At 39.2% G+C, this 20,522-nt stretch overlaps 1 protein-coding gene across 3 annotated transcripts in view; it reads right to left on the bottom strand.

Moving 5' to 3' along the window:
- LOC311251775 (myocyte-specific enhancer factor 2A-like) overlaps positions 1-16,125 on the bottom strand; it is a 44,403-nt gene extending 28,278 nt beyond the window's left edge. For 2 of the 3 annotated variants that reach the window (XM_084344417.1, XM_084344416.1), the window contains exons 1-2: positions 16,017-16,125; positions 8,159-8,275 (exon numbers count right to left, since the gene is read on the bottom strand). The gene's annotated coding sequence lies outside the window, so the exon portion shown is untranslated. Of the gene's footprint in view, positions 1-8,158; positions 8,276-13,235; positions 13,293-16,016 lie in introns of all 3 variants that reach the window. The other variant, XM_084344418.1, reaches the window with a different exon arrangement.
- Between the last annotated feature and the right edge of the window lie 4,397 nt (positions 16,126-20,522).

The following is a 20,522-nucleotide window of genomic DNA, read 5'->3' as shown; positions in this document are numbered from 1 at the left end:
GATTAAGCGAATTTCCCAAAATGTCTAACTATTCCTTTAAACAACTCCTAAATTTCAATCTTGTGACTAATTGGTAAATTGATAATGATATTGAAGATTGTCTGATTGTCGATTAATTTGCAGGACCCCCTTATAACAACCATTAAAATGCATTTGAGCAAGACACCTAGCCCCATACTACTCTGAAATCCCACGCTCACGCTTCACGGAAATGTGAAGTGTACTGAGTGGGAGGTTGAAACACGCTGTTGCTGAATAATTCCATGGTTCACTAAAAAAAAATCTTAGATAAACCATCTGTCGAACTAACAACATCCCATTCAATCAAAAACATTTTGGACTTACCAGGACATTCAACCACTATCCCAAAATCATCATTAAACGTGTAAATCTAAGATTAACAAAGATGACCAACCTTTGGTTACCAGTGGTGTTCATTGTGTTCTTGTCAGCACAGATATGGTGGGAAGCTTTATAGGCTTGGACAAGTTCACACACCCTGACTTAAAATCACCACATGTTCAAGCAACAGAAAATTATTCATTACCACAGAATGATGACAGCAGACTGGACATAACACAGAGAAAAACTCCTCCACACTGCCAACATCCTGATAGCTATGACAAACTACTTCCTGTTTCATGACCTGTCTGACAATGAGGGAAAATAAGATGAATTCCCCCACCCAAGCACCTCCTCCCACATATTTCTCATTAAGTACAGAGTGCAAACTGCAGAATAAGCTTTGCTTTCTACACAACACAAATAAGCAACCAATAGACGTGTGTAGCATTTAAAAGAGAAGTTCAACATTTTGAGAGGATCATTACAGTTCCGACATATAATTTTCCATCATTTTAATTAAATTTAGAGTGAGATTTATGTCTATTTAATAGCATTTAATTTTCTTTTCAATCACAATAACATTTAATATACAGAACACATTTACAGATTATGCACTTAAAAGGGCATGGGGAGAAAAGATGAACAGAGACACCAACCGTGTGGTCATTTTTCATGTCAACACCACACAAAATAGATGACTGATTTATTTTAATTTTTTTCAGTGACAGTGGAGGACACTAAAACACAGTGGCAATTATAAATAGGCAAATATTAATGATGCAATTTTACAGAATTAGACAATTACAACTATAAACCATCTACAAAAAATTTAATTGAACTCAATTGACCTGCTATAACCTAGCCTGAACTCAAACCTTCCTCCTGGTCGGCATAGACTTTAACTGAATGCTGCTGCTTAAGTGTAATCAAATGCACCAAGGGAGATTCCTGCAGAGGCGATTGTCATTAGGTTTTGTGTCTTTGCCTCGGGAAGACAACTCCTCGTTTGAATTTTGCCCTGAACCCGTGCTCTGCTGCGGCGGAAACTGGTATTACCAGCGCCACAGCCAGTCCTGTAAGCTTCAGTGGGAGGAAATCCCACAGCATGCGCTCAATGACCTCCAGTCCATAGCTCTTCAACGTGCTGCCAGCACCCAGATTTGAGGGGGTGGGGGTGGGTGCTAATACAGGTGGTCTTCATGTGGTCCATGACAGTGTTGCAGGTGAATTACTAACATTAAAGTAGATCGTTCCCAGTGCTATATCTGTCAAAATGACAGCCTTCAGATCTTTCAATCATTGTTAGATTTGCATGTGTGTAAACATTTCATCCTTTGGCATCCAGTCTGCAAGAGAACATTGCAGGGTGCCTCCAACACTGGCCCTTTGACCCTAATAAACCCCACTGAAAGGGGTCAACAGTAAGTGTGAAAATAGCAAACGCTAAAAAAAACCTGTTCTAGCATCATCATGAGCATTAATTAACACACCGCCCTTTAATGTCTTCTTTTGTAAGGAATAAACAAAGTCAGAGCTGCAGAAGGTTAATCACGCTGGGTCTTAACAGCACCAGGTTGTTTTCAGTACAAAGCAGCACAGAGTAATTGGCAACCCTTTCATCCCTCCTCCTCATTAAAGACCATGGGTTCATCTCTAATTGCGTTGACCCCACCGTGACCTCTGCTCCAGTCACTCCAACAGTGAATCAATGAGGCTTCAAGCTGATGCTACCCAGCATGCACCACTAGGTAACCCCCCAATCTTCTGCAACCCGTAGAATAAAGCAACCACTATCTCCATTATGTGCAAGAGTGAACATAATTTTGGTTGGGCCATTTTAGAGATTCAAGGCCATTTGCTGGAGGATGAAAGAGTTTCTGTTTCATCACTGTTTGCAGAAGTGTTAGGGACTGATGACACAGATCACATTCCTTATTCATGCCTTTACCTTCCCTGCAGCTTTGCCCATCTCCATGCTCTCCTCCTCTCCCCCTTTTTAGCTCAATCTTGTCCTTCTTCCTCCAGCAGCTTATTTGCATCATATCCATCAGGAGGGAGGGAGAGAGGCTCTCTTGCTCTTGCTCAAGGCATAAAGAGGCGGACTGATAGAAGATTCTTACCCCGCCGGCAAGCCTGGACATTCTTTGAAGTTCTCATAAATGGAGGTTTTATAAAAGTTCTTGGGGGAACTCATACATGGTAAACAGTCAGGCTTCGTGGTGGACCTGCTCCCCGAGGGAGGTGAAGTGAGATCAGCAGGCTTGTTTACTGGCTGAAGTGTTTAACACTTCCCTGTTTATAGTAGCATTCAATGAGCCGAGCCTCCCCACATGCCCAGATGTGAATAGAGTTTTCTTTGATGTTGGGAAAGCGAATGACAATTTATGTAAAAACATAACAGACTTGCAGCTACTTAAAAGAATGAACGATGAAATTTGCATTTTCTTATGCAAATGTTGCTCGGGCACAATACACAATCTTTGAATAAGCGGTGGTTAACACTCACGTTACGACCAGCAACGACAGCTGCAAATGATTCTCCTTGTAAATGTGTCCAATGAGAAAACCTGACCTTCAGTAAAGTCAATTGTAAAATGTTCCACTTTGCCCTTTTCTGTGGCTTATTGAGGCAGGAACATGCCTTTCCCTAGTAAGACAGGAGCAAGGAAACCAAGTGCTGCTGCTGTTGTCTGCTGCCAGGCACGGCAGGAGCACAGGCAGTGATTAATTCATCACCCACAGTGAGACAGGCTAGCCTCTGGTATCATGCAGCCTGAATATCGACGCTTGCCTCTGCTGCTTGGCAGGTCACTGAGCTAATGAGTTTTTATCCTGAAATGTAATAATTAAACTCTTCTCCCTCCACCAGCAGCCCAGCCATTTAATGCCAGGCTGAAGGCCAGGCAGATTAGATGACATAAACTGTCAGCTGCCACAGCACCCGACTCCCAAAGTCAGTTAGCTGCAAGCTGATATGCTGTGTTACTGTGTCAAGTATGAGTCACTAAAGGAGGTTATAGAAAAGTATGCAAGTGTGTATATACTGTACATATTTAAGTTATGGCATGATAACGAGACATTACAAAATGTGTTCAAACAAAAAAATATGATAATCAATGAGTGAATTACCCACTCAACAAGCCCAAAGCTTCAGGGCTGCGTTCACTCACTCTCTATTCTCCAGCGTGCTGCACTGTTACTCACAATCTCCCAGCCTAGTAAAAACTCCAAGACAGCAGTCTGCTCATTTAATTACCGGCCCACTGTGATGTCATTTCATTATTGTGTTGCTTTTATGACAGTGGCAGAGGGATAAGATTTTCCTGTCTCAACACAGAGACACTGATGTCATGCCTGCAACACAGATTGAAACACAAGCTGCCTGTAAAATATGACTATGCCTCCATACTCACAGTTCCTTTCATAAAATACACTAATTGGTCTCTTCAGCTGAATACTGACACGTGCGTTTTATATTCTCTGCCATGGTCACGTTTCCATGCAAAGATGTGATACTGAGGTGAATGATCTTGGACTGAGGTGCAGTGAAATTATCTTGGCTAAATGTCTAATTTCCAAATTGTAATCATGCAGCATACAGTATAATATGTATAACAAGCAAAAGAGATTCCATGCCAGGACCCCCCAACACACTCACATATTATGTAGAAGGAACTCTACCAGGTTTCAAGCCCATTTAACATTTGCCTTTCAATAAAGTAACCCTGATCAAGAAACTGATACCCACCAATCTTACTAATTCTGAGACTAAACAGCACATTTCATTGCATATAATCAGTTGAGAAAGTAGATATGAATATTATTCCAGAATCAATCGGTGACCAACTTGATTTTATCAACCAGTAAAAACATCATGGGAAATGGAAAAGAAACACTCAGCTTTAAGACATGAAAGACACAATGTTCTCCTATGAGGGTTAACCAGAGAGCGAGATTAATCAAACGTGTCATATGTGTCTATTGTAGTTGCATTTCCGTTTGTGTTCTGAAAAACCTTGGTGAGTAAATCTTGGCAGTATAAACTTGCAAAGTGAGAGATGTTCCAAACATAAATGTCCCATTCATTTATTCCGTCAATATTTCGTGACTCACAGCTGGAGCACTCCTACAGAATTCTGAAGCAGCGGTGCAAAAAGATTAACAGCTGGAAAAATGTCTTGTTTTTTTTGGTAAAATGTCAAGAGGTAAAAGATCCTCTTTACTTAAAAAAGTGATGCGAGAAGTCAAGTGCAACTCAAGAAACATCCAATTACATGGCTTCAAGTTATGTTACATGATTTCCTGATTTTCTTTGAATTGCCACAAGGGGGAACTGGCAAAACACTCGTTTTCACACTTGTTTGTTCATTGTTTCAAAATGAAACAGATCCATTCAGCTTTAGTTCTACTTCTCATTTTCTACCCCAGTCATGTGTGGACCCCTGCGATGTCTCTTTGCCCCCCGGGGGTCCAAGCCCCACAGCTCAGAGAAAAAGTGCTCTACTGGACTCCAAGGGAACACCAGTTTAAGAACATCCGTCTCGAGGAAAAAACGTGTCTTGACAACAATGCTAAAGGCTCAGGGTGATGGACACTATAATATCAACAGAGTCAGAAAGTAAAGCACTCTCCAATCATACAGTACAGTCATACAAACACCACATACACAATATACAGTATACACTGTAGCTCTGCAGACCTCTATGCTCACTGCAGATGAGTTTGCAGAGCCACATGACTTCATCTCTAGCCTCAGCCCAATCTTTTGATCTACTAAATTATGTGATAATGAATTCTTTAACGTTTATGTTTGTTCCTACTCTCATTGAAATTCTGTGCTTTCAGCAAAGTAATATCATCCTTTTAACGTTGTGAAGAGATGGTAAGTAGATCTGAGGCCTCTATCCTGAGGGTCTTTCATGCAATCTCCTATTCCTCCCACCCCTAACCACCCCCCTACACACACACGCACACACTCCAACACTACCATCTCTCTCTCTAAGATTACTGGGTAAACAGTGAACTCTTTTCAAGTCGTCGTTCGGGACAAATAGAGTTCAGTTGGAGCCATCATGCAAATCTTTCCACTTGCATTCATCCTGTATCTCACATCACTGGTGTATGCACAAGTATCAAAAATTGCTCCTTTCCAAGAGGCATTTCCAGTATGTGTGCCACTTAAGCATTTTAGGTGTGTGAGTGGATTATCGAGATGAGTAACTGACACAGTCTCAAAGCACACATTTCAAATGCTGTAAAAGTCATATGCTGTGGAGCTACTGTACTTCTGACATTTTTATGTTCAGCAATGAATTTGTAGAGTTTGACACTCAAGATAACCATGTCTACTGATCAACAGAAGGGTATGAAATGAGTGCTTACATTGTGTAAACCAGAGCACGCTCCTGTTAAGTTGGGCAGAAAGACTGAAATGAAAGTTGGTGCTCAGAACATACTGTGCATACAGGTGAACAGTGTAGGGCTGCTGGAGCAGTTCGATACATTTCTAGAGACATGATTTCCAAAACAGCTCCTGTTTTTCACAAAGAACTGAACTACTAACTTTAAACAGCCACTATTCAAGCCCACAGTTGTGTTTAAGAATCATTTAATTGATTATTAATGGTCCTAAATTAGGGCTGGGCAATATATCGATATTATATTGTTTTCATATGAGACTATACAGTATATAGTCTTAGATTTTGAATATTATATACTGTGATTTGGCATAAGTAGTGTCTTTTCCTGGTTTTAAAGGTTGCATTAAAGTGATGTCATTTTCTGAACTTACCAGACTTTTACATACTCATTATATCCACATTGATGACGAACTATCAAAGCTCTTAAGTACCAAGTTATCCCTAGAATATTGTTGCAATATCCATATTGAGATACTTGATCAAAACTATTGTGATATATGATTCTGTAGGAATGTCCTAACATTTATGAAGTGCTTTTCAGAACCTTTCATAATAATATTTAGATGTCTATCATGTATCTCAATATCGCCAGAAACACTGCAATATTATTTTAACACCCCATCGCCCAGCCCTATCCTTAAGACAATAAAAGTACTAGACATGTTTGACCATCTAACCTCATTATAATGTAAACTTCCTTTCCATTTCTTTCAGAATGTGCGAGCAGCTGGTACGGCTCGTCAATCCTGCAAACTGACTCCAGACTATTCTGGGGAGGAATTATAAAGCTAAAAGTTGTGCACAACTGTGTGCATTTCACTGAATTTCTGGCATGAAAAAATATTACAGCTGGGATCAGCTAGGCCACCTGGGATTGGGGTGTATAATTGCTGAAAGCTGCGTGTGAGATCACACTGGGTGCTTCTGTGGGAAATTAACATCAGCCTGAATCACAGGGCTACAGCGAGGCAAGCTGACTTCAAATTGTAGTCACAGAATTGGTCACTCTTATTATTATTGACATTATGAATTCTTACTGATCTAAAGTAATGCTCAGATTTTCAATAAACAAATAATCTGAATCTTATCTAAATCAATTTAACAGAACAACAACCAATGAAAGCTAATAAAGCACATATCATTCAGACGTTTTTCTCTAGAAGACAGCAAGTGTGAAAATAACACTACCACACTTGAGAAATTTGAAGTTGTACAAAATCATTATAATGTCAAAATTGAGCATATGAAGCCAGTAGTTAGATTCAACCAGAACTACCTTTAGGCTAATATTATATTTGAGGAAATTTCAGGCGTCCTACTACCTGATCGTGGGGATGCTGCTGTAGTTCTAAATATAAGATCCTTACAAGGATATTTTCATTCTTATCCTCTTTCCTAATTTAAGTCGTCAGAAGTTTTTTAAGTTAAACAAATTCTTGAACACAGCCTTTGGACGTTGCTGATATAACCCAGCACTCAACTCAGCAAGGAGTGATAGCGTCCCCATGTACAGCCAGCATTAATGAGGTGTTGGCACCATTTAGAACAGTGTCAGGACTCTGAGCAGGCCCAAACCACTCTCTGGTCTGGACCCTGTCTCTGCAAATCAACACTGAGTTTAATTAAGCCAAGCCACGCTGCCATTGACCCAACATTACTGTTGAAGTTGGCAGGGCCAAGGGAAACCTATTTACTGAGAGCAACAAAGACAGTTTTATATGTCTGCAGGAAAGTAGATTGCAAGGCTAATATTTGGAAATTGTTTTATTTGATTTCTGTATTTATTGAGTGTAATTTCTGAGCTCCTCTGCGGCATTTTTAGCATCAAATGTGCGGGTGTGTGGCCCAGCGGTCAGACGGCAGGCAGCCAGAGGTTTGGCTGGCTGGGAAGGACCAGCTCAGGCCTGATTACTAGGGGGACCCCCACCCCCCCTGCAGGAAGAGCTCTAAAGTCCAATAGATTAGGAGCTTTTCCATAAACCACAGCAAAAGGGGAGGGGAGGGGAGGGGGGGGAGGAGAGGAGACTCCTCAACACAGTAAACATGATTTCATTTTTACTTCTATATAAAGATACACATAAAACTCATTTTATATTTCCCCTGACCCCTCAGCACTGTCTGCAAGTAATTTAAATCTGGGGAGCCAGAGTTGCATAATGCACTAATACTGAACATTTCAGGAAATATTTCTATGACAATAAAAAGCTACGGTTTTATACCACTAAACCCAAATGAATGGCTTTGATTATTAGTCACAGTTGTCCCAAGGAATTTGATATGGTCTAAGTATAGCTAGAGAAGGATGACCCATTGATAAAGTTGCATTAGAGTTAGTAAGAGCTGTTGTAACAAATCTAAGAAAGAAAAAATTAAGAAGAGGTATCAGATATTACCTGAAAGTGTGTGGTGTGTCTTCTGGCAGGAGGAACTCACTTTCACTTCAAACTTGGAGGATGGATACAGCGGAGATGATATTACAGGCAGCAATTTGTTTCTGTAGCTCTTAGATTCTGAAAGAAAACCAAATGTAAAAATTTGAAATGTAAATTGTGGTACCAACTGACATGTTTGTTTTCCGCTTTACACTTGAAAAAAATGCCACGTCAAAATCAAGTAAAATACAATGAATACAAGGTGTTCCTGCCAATGGATCAAGTGAATATTGTCTCAAAAGTCCCATTTCACCCCCATCTCACTGACATGCTACTTTCTTTATGACTGTGATTATATTAGCCTGCCTATAAGTGTACTGGGATATTTTTGACAAGACATTTTTTTACAGTGTTGGCGCCAAAGGGGGAAAGTAAGTGCTCCAGTTCTCTTATTGTGGAGATAAATTAGCAGTAATTGAACTTCTTCTTTCATTGAGAACACACTGCTTTTCTCTTCAAACGAGTAAGATGACATGTAAGTGTGCACTGTGACCAGACCATCTGTGATGAATGAAGCCATGTTACTGGATGTAATGAAACCATCAGTGAAAATACAAGAATCATAGTTTCAAAACAGGTCTGATGTCTGTAAAATCACATCAAATAGAAGAGGGATTTTCCATGTGGCTCATAAAAACTTTAGCGAGAAGATTTAAGTGCCATAGACCGAACTAAAATGAGCTTGTGCTGTTCCATAATCACATCAGTCTTGATGTTAGCATCAGCACAGACAGGTAACAAGCACACAACAAGCCTCCACAGCAACAAGAGTCAGCTAAAGCTCTCATCTTCTCTGCTGTGTGAGATACAACATGTCACTGGTTCAGCCAGGCATCGCCACAGCTAATCAAAGTGGATAAGAAATGCATTAGTCCACACAGGAGCAGGCTGCATCAGCTTGGGCCAAAGAGGCCACGTAATTGACTAGAAAAAACTAAGTCAGTCAGTCAGTCAGTCACGGAGGACTTGAAATAGCCTCTCAATGAAACACACACACACACACACACTCACACACACACACACACACACACACACACACAGTGCAGCCTCTATTTCTTCAGCGTGTGGTGCAAAGAGAGAAGCCTGTCCTTCAGAAGTGTTGCTATTTCTGTTTACCACAAGGCCCCACATATTCTATCATTAGGGAAACTAGGAGGGGAAGGAAATACCACTGGGGAACACATGGACTCCATACAGCCACACAAATGAACTTAACTGACAGGCTGGACTGCCAGGTTTTATTTCCACAATATGCATGTCTAATTATACAAAGGTGGCACAAAAGTGATATCTTTTACTTAAAAAAAAATCAATCAATCATCACATTTACAGTTATAAATACCCAGGATTTGGTGAACCTTTCATGGAAAAATCAACAAAGAAAAGTGAGCATGAGCAGCACCCCCTTTGCTTGTAGCAGAAACAAGCTACATAGTGCCTGAAGATGCAGTACCATTGATGGATGCAATGTTGACTTGCATAGCTGGTTGGATATGATTGCATTTGAATCACACTGTTTTTTTCTTTCTTGCTGGCGTGTTGTTAGACTGGCACGGTTGAGACTGGTAACGGTTACCTTGGTTGAACCTGCCTCCTGCCTTTATAGGTCACAATGCAAATCACGTCTGTTCAAACCACAGCCACTACACAGGAGGTGATGCATTTTCTACCACTTTATTCAGATGCATAACGCATGAAGTTTATGCTGTATGTCTTTATTACCTTGCATGTATTTCAACTTTGGCAATGGTGAATTTTAATACTATACTGGTACCAACACAATAACTTGTACCAGATGTAAAGAAGAAGCAACCATCTGAGGCAATCAAAGAACCCAAAAGAGGCAGATGTTGGACTAGCCTTTGCATGGTGGGAACAATGAAAATGTAAACACAAAAAAAAACAGTTTCCAACCAACATGACATTAACTGCCATTAATTACTTCTAATACTGAGGTCATATGCTAAATAAACTCTCAGCCCTCTCAGTAACTACTAGAGGTCGACAAACCGATAAATTGGTGCTTTTACAAACTATTGTTATTGGCTAAACTTTGCTCCGATAGTTGCCGATGGCTGCGCAGCGTCCACCGCAGCACAGAGGCTTACGTCACCATTTTTTATGGAGGATATGCTGAGTCAATCATCATGATTTGAGGGCCACTTCTCCTGAAAATATCTAAATCCCCTTAATCTCCCTCTTAATCTAAAATAAACAAATTGACACAGACAGGTAAGTGCTGTACGTTAACGTTAGATATGCAGCAGCCATACATGAGTGACAGACCTTAATTAATGTCCGTTTTTTCAGCGTAGACTAAGAGAGACTAACGTTGCATCAGCGATATTTTTTTCATAAAGCAATTCTCCACTCCATGAAATACCTACCACGCATTACTCTGGCGATAGGGTTAAAAAATACGGGCTACCGTTAAATCTTTGCAGGGTAACGTTAAATGTTGGAACAGCTGATTTTACCGGAGGCTAACAAGTGTGGCTTTCAAGTCATATCTAGTCATCATAGTCTCATCTGACCTGATTTCAGTTTATCTAGTCTCGAATATATAGTGCAACACCATCACCTTGTCCATGATAGGGACAGGGCACTGAAGGCAGCCAGACAGGCAGGAAAAGAAACTATTCAGTCAACGCAGCGTTTCTTCATACTGTACTTACTGATGTGGCGTTCTCTCTTCCAAATAATCCAGCCACGTAACTATTCATCCATTCATAAAATGAAATGGCACATTTTACGATCCTCCTCACCTCAGGAATATGCACAAACATTAATGGTTTGTAAGAGTGGCATTTAACAATGTAACGGGACGCGCAACAGATGTAATCCTGGCCAGTTCAGCCACAGAACAGCGCATCGTCCATTGTAAATGGAACAGAGTCCAACGATGTAATCCACTAAATCACACATTTCCTTGAAATCAAACAGACAGCTACTGCTATCATTTTAACTCAAATTAAAGACTGTGTCCTTCACATCTCTAAAGTTACTCTATTTTACTAATGTTACAAAGCCTGAGTTTCACTGTAACTTATCACTGAGAGGATGGGAGGGACTAGGGGGAGAGAGAGGGGGCCCTAATGTTCAGTTCAACAGTTCCAATAAAGTAAATACCCAAGATTGTTCAATTTCAACAGTGATACATTTCAAAAAAGAAATAAAAACATTTGAAATATGAATAAAGATGACTATGTTGTAACTGTCAAGCTTTCACCAACAAAGACGGCTATCGGCTTATTTCTTCTCCCAACTATCATTATTATATCAGCCTTTAAAAATCCAACATCGGTTGTCCTCTAGTAACTACAATGCCATAAAACAGAACCAACCCACTCACCAGCAACAAAATGGTATGCATCAAATCTATACTCATGGAATCACATTTCTCGAGCAAAAACACCAAGTGCATTTGATTAAATGGGCAGGGTTCAATGCAGACTACATTACAACACAGAGAACACACGAAACAATATCAAACAGCCAACCTTTGTAGAGTATGATTTTTCAAGCTTTGGAGGGTGTCCTGTTCCATCTTGACAGACGGAATACAATGTCTACTGTATAAATGCAGGTTTCAAATATGTTCCACTATTTTCACCACATGCTCACAATCTTGTAAATGGTTTGTACATGTAGATTTATGCAGCGATGACCAATGGTTGGGTCCTCACATCCTTCTGTGAAAAGGCTGTCCTAACTTCCTAAGGGAAGATGGAAGTTATGTTCTTTTAAATGTAAACATATGAAATACCTTAATCAGATTTACCAGGTTTTGCAGTAATCAGAACATTATGTGCATGTACCCATAATGCACGAGATTGTGCAATGAACAGTTCTCAGTGAACTGCACAATTATATACAGTATGTATGTCATGTACCTTAAAGAATGTACAGTACATGGCACATAAAGTTAATCTGATCAAGCAAATGTGACTTGGCAACCATTAAAGTTTAATGCATTTTCAAACCTCAGAACACACAATGGGTTTACTCTTAATCAAGGACAATTAAATTATCTAGATAGCTATAAAGTCATCTACTGTATCGGAGGACAGAAGGCTGAAAGAACATTAGCTTGTAGGCCCTTCAGGTTTGAAAAGTTTGTGGCCACTTGTGGGTACAGCCCATTCACCAGAATTAATGCTGACATTGTGCATTTCTGCAAATCACAGATATGTTGAAAAACCTTTTATGTTGCAACTTTATTCTTTAGGTTTTTCTTATGGTCTGGACAGGTTTAGGCACAAAAACCACTTGGTTAGGGTTAGGAAAAAGTAATGTTTTGGCTTAAAATGCCCATTTTGGTCACCACAAACACGGCTTAAGTCCTGAGGTCTGTCAAAAACCCATGTTATCCACACTCACAAATGTTGAAACGCAGTCTCAAACTGCGGTCGCTGAAATGGCAGCCTTCTCACCTGTAACTCCACTACCATCCCCTCCAGGTCTCATCATCACTCTAGGTCATAAACATGTAATGGGAACATATGACATGTTTTGTACAAATGTTGACGTTGATGTTCATGTCAGCATGCTAACATGCTCACACTGATGCTATGTTCATAATCACAAGATGGCAGAGAAACTTAAATATGTTATTCAGTTCCAACTAAAGAGGTCATATTATGCTAATTTTCAGGTTCATACTTTTATTTGGGGGTCCTAGTAGAATAGGTTTACATACTTTTATTTTCAAAAAGCACATTATTTTTCATATGGTGCATTGCTGCAGCATTCCTTTTCACTCTGTGTCTTGAACGCTCAGTTTTAGCTACAGAGTGAGACATCTTGCCTCTGTTCAATCTTTGGTGAGAGTTGCACATGCTACATATTACTAAACGAGCAAGATGTAGCCAATCAGAGTCATAGTAGGCTTTGGTCATGCCGAGCAAGGTAGTGTGATCTAAAATACCACCGCTAAAGCAGTAGCATCTGTATGTCTTCTGATTGACTGGAGTGTATATATTTACATAAAAATATATATTCATATAACGCCTGTTACATAGTGATGCACATAACTTACGGAAATAAAGGCCAGACTTCAAACCAGGCATTTCAGGCAGTGCAGGAGCAGTGTTTTCTGTGGGAGAGAATAACTTCCTTTGGTGTGGACTTTGGGCTTTTTCACTTTGCAGACCTTTTGCATGTACAAAAATGCTAACACAATAAAGGAAAGGGAAAAACCCAAAAAGCATAATATGACATATTTAAATAAAAGCCAAAAGCATTTTACATAAAGTAAGTTTCCATGTGTCCAATATGCTAACCCTGGCTGTGTTGCTGGCTCACATGAGAAACTCATTATCCCTAAGCTACTGAAATGATAATTTAGCTAAACTCTAAAGGAAGAGAAACATCAACACACTACACTGTGCTGCAAGAAACAACAGTATTTATGCTCCAGACTTGACAGTGTCCAGATATCTAAGCCTGCTAAGAGATAACTGTGTGGAGATGGGAGACCTCTTTCATGCATATGCTCCCTGTGGTCTCAGCAGTCTGACAGGGTGACAGTGTAACCATGACCTGATTACCTGTCCCCTGAAGCCTGTAATCACTAAAGCCAGCAGACAGGCACTGTCAGTCCGCTGACAGGGAGGATAATTGAAGGTGATGCTACATGCCGCTAGCCCCGCTAATGAAATATGAAAACAAGGAGCAGGGACAAGCAGGGCACCAAAAAGGTCTGAGCTCCAGAGCAGCACGGTTTCTGTCTATTGACCTGACATCTCACACGTTTTAAATATTAGTCTGACGAATGATGATATGTGAATTAAACTTCCTTACAAGCCTACACAATAGCTTTTTAAACAATGGGGTATTTCCACAGACATTCCCACTAAGTCTGAGTTTTCCATTTTACTCATGTTCATCAAAGACAAAAGGGTGTTGTAATATTAGTTTAGTGATAAAATGCAGCATGCTTCTCCTGGCTCCATAGTTACAGCATAGACTATTAAAAAAAACATTAATCCTGCATCAGTGATGTCACCCATAACCTTCTGAAGGGGCTCTTTTAAAAGTGGATTTGTGTTTATCAACTAACCACGACAACCTGAGACACCTGTCAGTCAACCGCAAGCAACAGCCCAAAATAAACATCTTTTTAAACATGATTGTTTGTTTTCAATTTTGGGAGACCAAAAAACTTTTCCTTTTTTTTTTTCAAAGTAGAAGTTTGAGAACATCTCCCATCCTGCTAAAATCTGTTCTTGCTGAACTAAGACCTGTGAGGCTCAGAGGGAGCATTCTTCAAGAAGCCCTGCCAACTTAGACCATCTTCATGCTGCCTTTAAAAACAGCTCTGTGACAGGGGAAGACGCTCTGTGGGCCATCAATTTATTGAGTTATACTGGAGGTTAAGATTCAGAAATACTGAAACTATTTTTGCCTTGAGGCACAAAGTGTATTGGAACCTCTGCTCAGTCACTCCTCAGTTCCTGCCTCAATACGTATTGCTTATGTTAATGAGTTATCTAGATAGGCCTTATAAACAAACATTTGTAAACCCTTCTTAAAGCAACTTTAATGTAAGAGATTGAGGCACAAATACACAGTCCTCATTCTGTGAAAAAAAAATATTCAAAAGTTCAGCTGAAAATAATACCAGGCCACAATAAGTAAGGTGATCGAGTGGGTATTTTCAAAGTTACATTGCTTTTAGTAGCTTTACTTCTGTGTTTTTTCAATTCTGGTCCTGGAGGCCTCCTGCCCTGCATGTTTCCCTGCCCCAACACACCTGATTCAAATGAATGGCTCATAATCAGACTTCAGCAGAGCTTGATAATGAGCTGATCATTGTACATGTGGGCATGTAAGAATGGTATTAGGACAGACTTGAAAAAAATGTGAACCTGTCCTTTAAAGCAGATTACTTAATCCAAATTTCCACAAGATCATTTTAGGACAAATTGATTTTATGTTTGTAAAACTAATGTTTGTGTTATAATTTACGCTTAAGTCTGCTTCAGTTAGTGATTGCCTACAGGATGTAGTCTTTCAGGTCTTTGAGGGGACAAAAGGTTAGTATTTCCGACGTACTATAATGTCAGCATTTTGGATTAAAACTTTTTAAATTCACATAGGCCTAACTGAAGCACTCTGTGTTCAGCTGATTGACACTAAATAAAGTTTTGGTGGACCAGCAGCTAGTGTAAGACAGTTACTGTACCTTAATGTATATTTATTTAATGCTATATGTGGTCACTGTACTGTGACATTACTGCAGGGACTTTCATTATGACTGTGCTGCTCAACTGTAATGCACTTTACTATATTACCGTTGGTTTTTTTAGCTGGTTCCCTCTTGGAGAATCTCATGGAAATAATAGCTACACTTTGTTTTTGAGCCAGCAGGTTACATTGCATAAAGACAGACAGGATGTAGTTGTAATAAATGCTAAAACTAGTTAGCTTAATACAGCTAAAAACAGCTAACTGGTTAAACATCGTTGGTGGGGCTTTCTTACAGCGTTGCAGGGTTAATCAAAGTTTTATAAAGCTCCCCATTAAAGCACTTCGGCTTATCACAACATGTACAGTACACGTACTGTACTCACATGTAAGCTACTTAGCCTCAAAATCACACCAAAAACTAATCATGAGGCGGTGTTACAAGCCGTTGTAGAGCATTTGCTGTCATTATTTTAGGTTGTTTGGGAAACTAACGGACCAGCGTGAAGACTATGGCAACACTATGAAGTGTACGTTTGTGGCTCCCCTCCCTCTCAGCCTCCACAGCAGAGGAGATAGACAGTAAACACACTTTCTAACACATTCAGACAATTGAGTTGGCTCTACTCACCCGTCAGCCCTCCCGGTGCTTCAATAAATACGGATAGTTTTGTGTCAAAGTGTCTCCAGCAGACACACACGGACTGACTCTGGGCTGTTGTGTTTAACAAACTGACAAACTCACAGCGGCGCGAGCTTTAGCTCCTCCCACCAGAGTGTCTGCGCGCGCGTGTGTTTGGCTCATCCCTCACAGTGTGGGTGTGACGAGTGTGTTATTATGATAGGCGTGTATGCAAGTGTGTTTTCATGTTTTATAGTGTAGTAAAGAAAATGTATGCACGTTTTTCAGTTATTGACTAAATATAGCTGCTCGTATGTTTTAAATGTGTTAAAAATTCAGATGAATTCATGGTGTATGAATGCTGCATTGCAATAGGGACAGTTTAAACCTAGCATGTGTTGATAACAGACTCTTCAGCTGGCAAATACAGCACAGCATGTCAGCCCAAACACAAGCCCTGTATAATAACTGATCCATTGATATTATTTTCTGCTCTGGCCTGAAGGAAGAAGAAGGAAGCTTGTGACTGAAAGGTCACAGGTTCAAGTGTCTGATCCAGCTGAACCGCTCGGAGCGTCATATCCTCCCTCCCTCAACAACACTGCTGATAATATATCTGGAAATGTAGAAAAGACTTCATGGTGAAACCACAAGACATTTTTGTGCTGTGATACATTCGAGAGTTGATGTTATGAGTGACTGTATGTCATATTGGAATGAATATTATAAAAGGCAACATTATATACATTGTTTCGAACACAAATAATTAGTGTCCTGTACAGTGGCACAATGTGCTGGGAAACATTATAAATCCCAGCAGTGCCAGTACAGGGTGCACTTCCACTGGAGAAAATGCATGCAGTGCCATATAGTCTGCCCTACATGCATTGAAGTAGTTATGCAGTGTACCTCTAAATGTTTAATGGTTAATAGTTCCTGTGTGATTTTATCCCAGTCTCAAGCAAGTCCCAAGTTATTCTTCTTGGGCAAGTCAAGTCCTTAATTAAGTAAAGTCAATTCCCAAGTCAGCCCCCCACCAAAATATTGCAGTCTTTTCTGTAATATTCTGTCTTTATAGAGAGAAAAGATGAGCTTTTAGTACCTGTCCAAAAAAGCATCATGTTTATGTATGACAGTTAATTGAGTTTGTGTTATAATTATTGATATTAAGGGTTAAAAATAATTTTTAATCAGAAGAGAAAGATCTTCATTGACTAAATAAACAAAATCTCTTTGTTTTCATAACTGAATAAACTGAAACTGAAAGGACAACACAATCTCATACTGTTTTACTTTGTTTATATTTGGTGGACCCTGCCACCTTTCTAGCTTCAAACAGCGTTCTGGGGATTTTCCTGAGAACAGCTTGTTATTCAGTTATGGAAAAAAAAAATATTTCTGAGTTTGTATTATTACCTCAGTAATGTTGTAAATATAAAAATTCTGACTTTGAATTTATTCTCCAAAACTACATAGTGCCCCTTTTAGTGAAATAAATGTAATCAAACAAAAACAAATAACTTTAAAAAAGCTTATTTAGTTCTTAATTTCAGTCAAAAAATATTCTCTCCCTTTTCCTCTTAGACAGTGATGTATTGACAGTCAGACAAAAAAAATAAACTGAAAACATAAAATAAAGACAAACAAGTAGTTCAAGTCATCATGTCTCAGTTCAAGTCAAGTCACAAATAATTTATTTTCTGTCAAGTCAAGTTGCAGGTCGCCAAAACAGTAACTTGAGACCAAGTCACAATGACTCGAGTCCACGTCTCAGGTAGTTCTCCTATAAATCTGATTGGCATAAGAAAATAATTATAATTTTAACGGTTTCATCATAAATGCATCATGACTTTCTGTACACTGGTGCTTTTTGAAACTTTTTCATCCCTGCCCCTCAGACAACCGCAGGGGAGTCCACCGCTGATTTGTATGATTATTATCTGTTGGCATCCCATCCTAGGTTTTGACATGCTATGATTGTTTCCACCTCGCTAGTTAAACCCTCAAAGTCCAAAAAACAAACAAACAAATATCTCTGGACAAAAGGCAAATGTAGTATTATCAGAACAGATTACTGGAGAAACATAAACAGACAATTTTATGCTATGCTCAGATTTGAAGTGCATTGGCCCCTCATTTGGATGTACCGTTGTCTTCCTTACCCTATTAGAATATCATGAAATCTTCAAGAATATCTTCCGTATGAGATTGTACTGCAGCCATTAAGGTCACAACTCAGTGAAACTCACCACCGACTGGAGCTGCAGTGCTATCAGCTCTTACAGCCATTGGTTTCTTTCTTGCACAACCAGCAACTTTCTTTGTTTTTATTTTCCTCACATAGACTTCTTGTTTATATGATGTGTACTGCTGTGCATCATTTTGCAGTCCTGGAATTTTGAGTAGTATTTTAAAACAAAAGCATCTTGTATAACATTACAAGCAGCCTCCTGGGCAGGATTTCAGCAAATGTTTAAAAAGTGGCATTGTTTTATTGTTGTTTACTTTGTAAAAGTGTCTAATGCTTTTCACTGAGGCAGATATATCTGGTATTTCTCCTTCATATGAAATGTGAGCTGTTGGGTGTATGCTTGGAAACTATAATGACAAGACACAAGTAAGGAAGGAAGGTTTTCCTTCAAGCTAGGCCTTTCTTCTCTCCTGTAGCTCCTCCGCCAAAGGATCGCACATCATTATCAGCCAAACAACAAGGGATGGTGAGACGAAGAGCGTTTTTTCATCTGCTCTGTTTTAGCTGTGAATCACAACCTTTGCAACAAATGTGGTATTGCAATTAAGTATTGCAATTAGAGACTGATATGTTCGGCAGATATTATTGTCAATTGTAAAATATAGTAACAATCCAACAAAGTGGTCGATTAATGGTTTTCTATGGCTCAAGTCCTATTTCTATTAACCTTGAATTTATGTCTGAAATGGGGGACTGTGTGGTGAGATACCACAGTATTTGATTATCACTAACTTTTGATACTGACTGTCATAGAGATCACCTTACAGGAGCACATACAGGTCAATAAATGTTATAAATGATAACAAAAAAAAATGATGGAACATTTTAAGAAATCCTATTTATTTTATGTAAATCACACGGCTTAAGTACTGACATGAAGAAACGTGTGGCAGATTATATAAAAAACAATATTTGTGCTCCAAACCATCACATTCCAAGTTGTCATGCCATCATTCCATTCATCATCAAGGGAAAACAAAAACTTGGGTGCCACCATGTGTCCCTGAGTTAGATGACACCAGAATTACAGATGTAATAAACATGGATTAAACCACTAATCGTGTTTGTTTCCCTCTTTTCTTTTCTAATTTCAAAGGCTAAATTCTATTTGCCTGCAAATAAATCTCATGGTGAAAGTCAGCGCTGTGTGAGTTTTAGTGTGTTTGACTCTGTCTCCCTCTGCAGGCTGGTAGCAGAGTGAAGGCTGTCCTTCAATGGCCTCAACTTGGTCCATCCAGCAGCAGCACCTGCTGTATTTTGACATGGCGGTACTGGAGATGATTGTCCATTTTTTCTAGGTAAACAACTCTTTGACCCAAATAACTTTCTGATATCTGTAGCTCTGTGAATATTATTAAATTAGAACTAAAATTAGTCTTTGTCTCTGTTACAGTTGTGGAGTATGCAGATCAATCAGGCAGACTGGCACAAAAACAACCTTTACAAACATTATCTTTCCAGCATTAAACATAGACATATCGGTTAAATTTATAATGTTTACAATTTGGTTTGCTACTTAAGACTGTTATATTGGTGGTATCCACAGACTGAAGGTAGGGAACTTGAATCCAACTCCAAGTTTACACTTTTTTCAGATCTTTTCTAACACAACATAGAAACAAATTAATCCTATAATACACACAAGATATAAATGTTGCTCTCAGTCCGCCTACACAGGTGATTCTGTGAAATAATTTTTATGCCATCACATTTCATTTTAAATGATAGGTGTTGTGTACCTGAAAGAATCAGTTTGTACTGAGACTGTAAAGCCAGAGGGGTTCTGTTTCATCTGCTCCAATCAGCTCTGATTTCTCTTAATCGTCACATTGTTGATACTAGTGTATTGATTTCATTTGGAGCACTGAATATACTCAACCTGACATCCAGTTATTCAATTATAATAATCTTATAATATTTTACTTTAAATTTAACTTTGGGCTGTGTCGCGCTATTTAGTGCTTGTACATGCATATTGTTGCTGTTATGTTGTATCCTGGATGTAAACATATTCAGGATTAGCTAAGGAGCATAAGAAACCTGATTTTTTATATTCCTGTATGATTTTTAGCCAGATCTCTGGTTGTCTGAGCAGTGGGTAGCTATTTGACTCTTCCATATCTGAGACAGTTTCTGGATGTTTTATCTTTTTTTGCACTGAGGAGAAGACATCATAATATCTTACTGACGTTATGGATGTCCGTATCACATGTAACACATCCAATATTGAGCAATATTTTGTTTTAGGTAGATATAGTGGTATA

The sequence above is a fragment of the Pagrus pagrus genome, assembly GCF_965226575.1.
Source record: "Pagrus pagrus genome assembly, chromosome: 1".
Classification (NCBI taxonomy): Eukaryota; Metazoa; Chordata; class Actinopteri; order Spariformes; family Sparidae; genus Pagrus; species Pagrus pagrus.
This window is presented reverse-complemented; position numbering and strand designations above follow the sequence as displayed.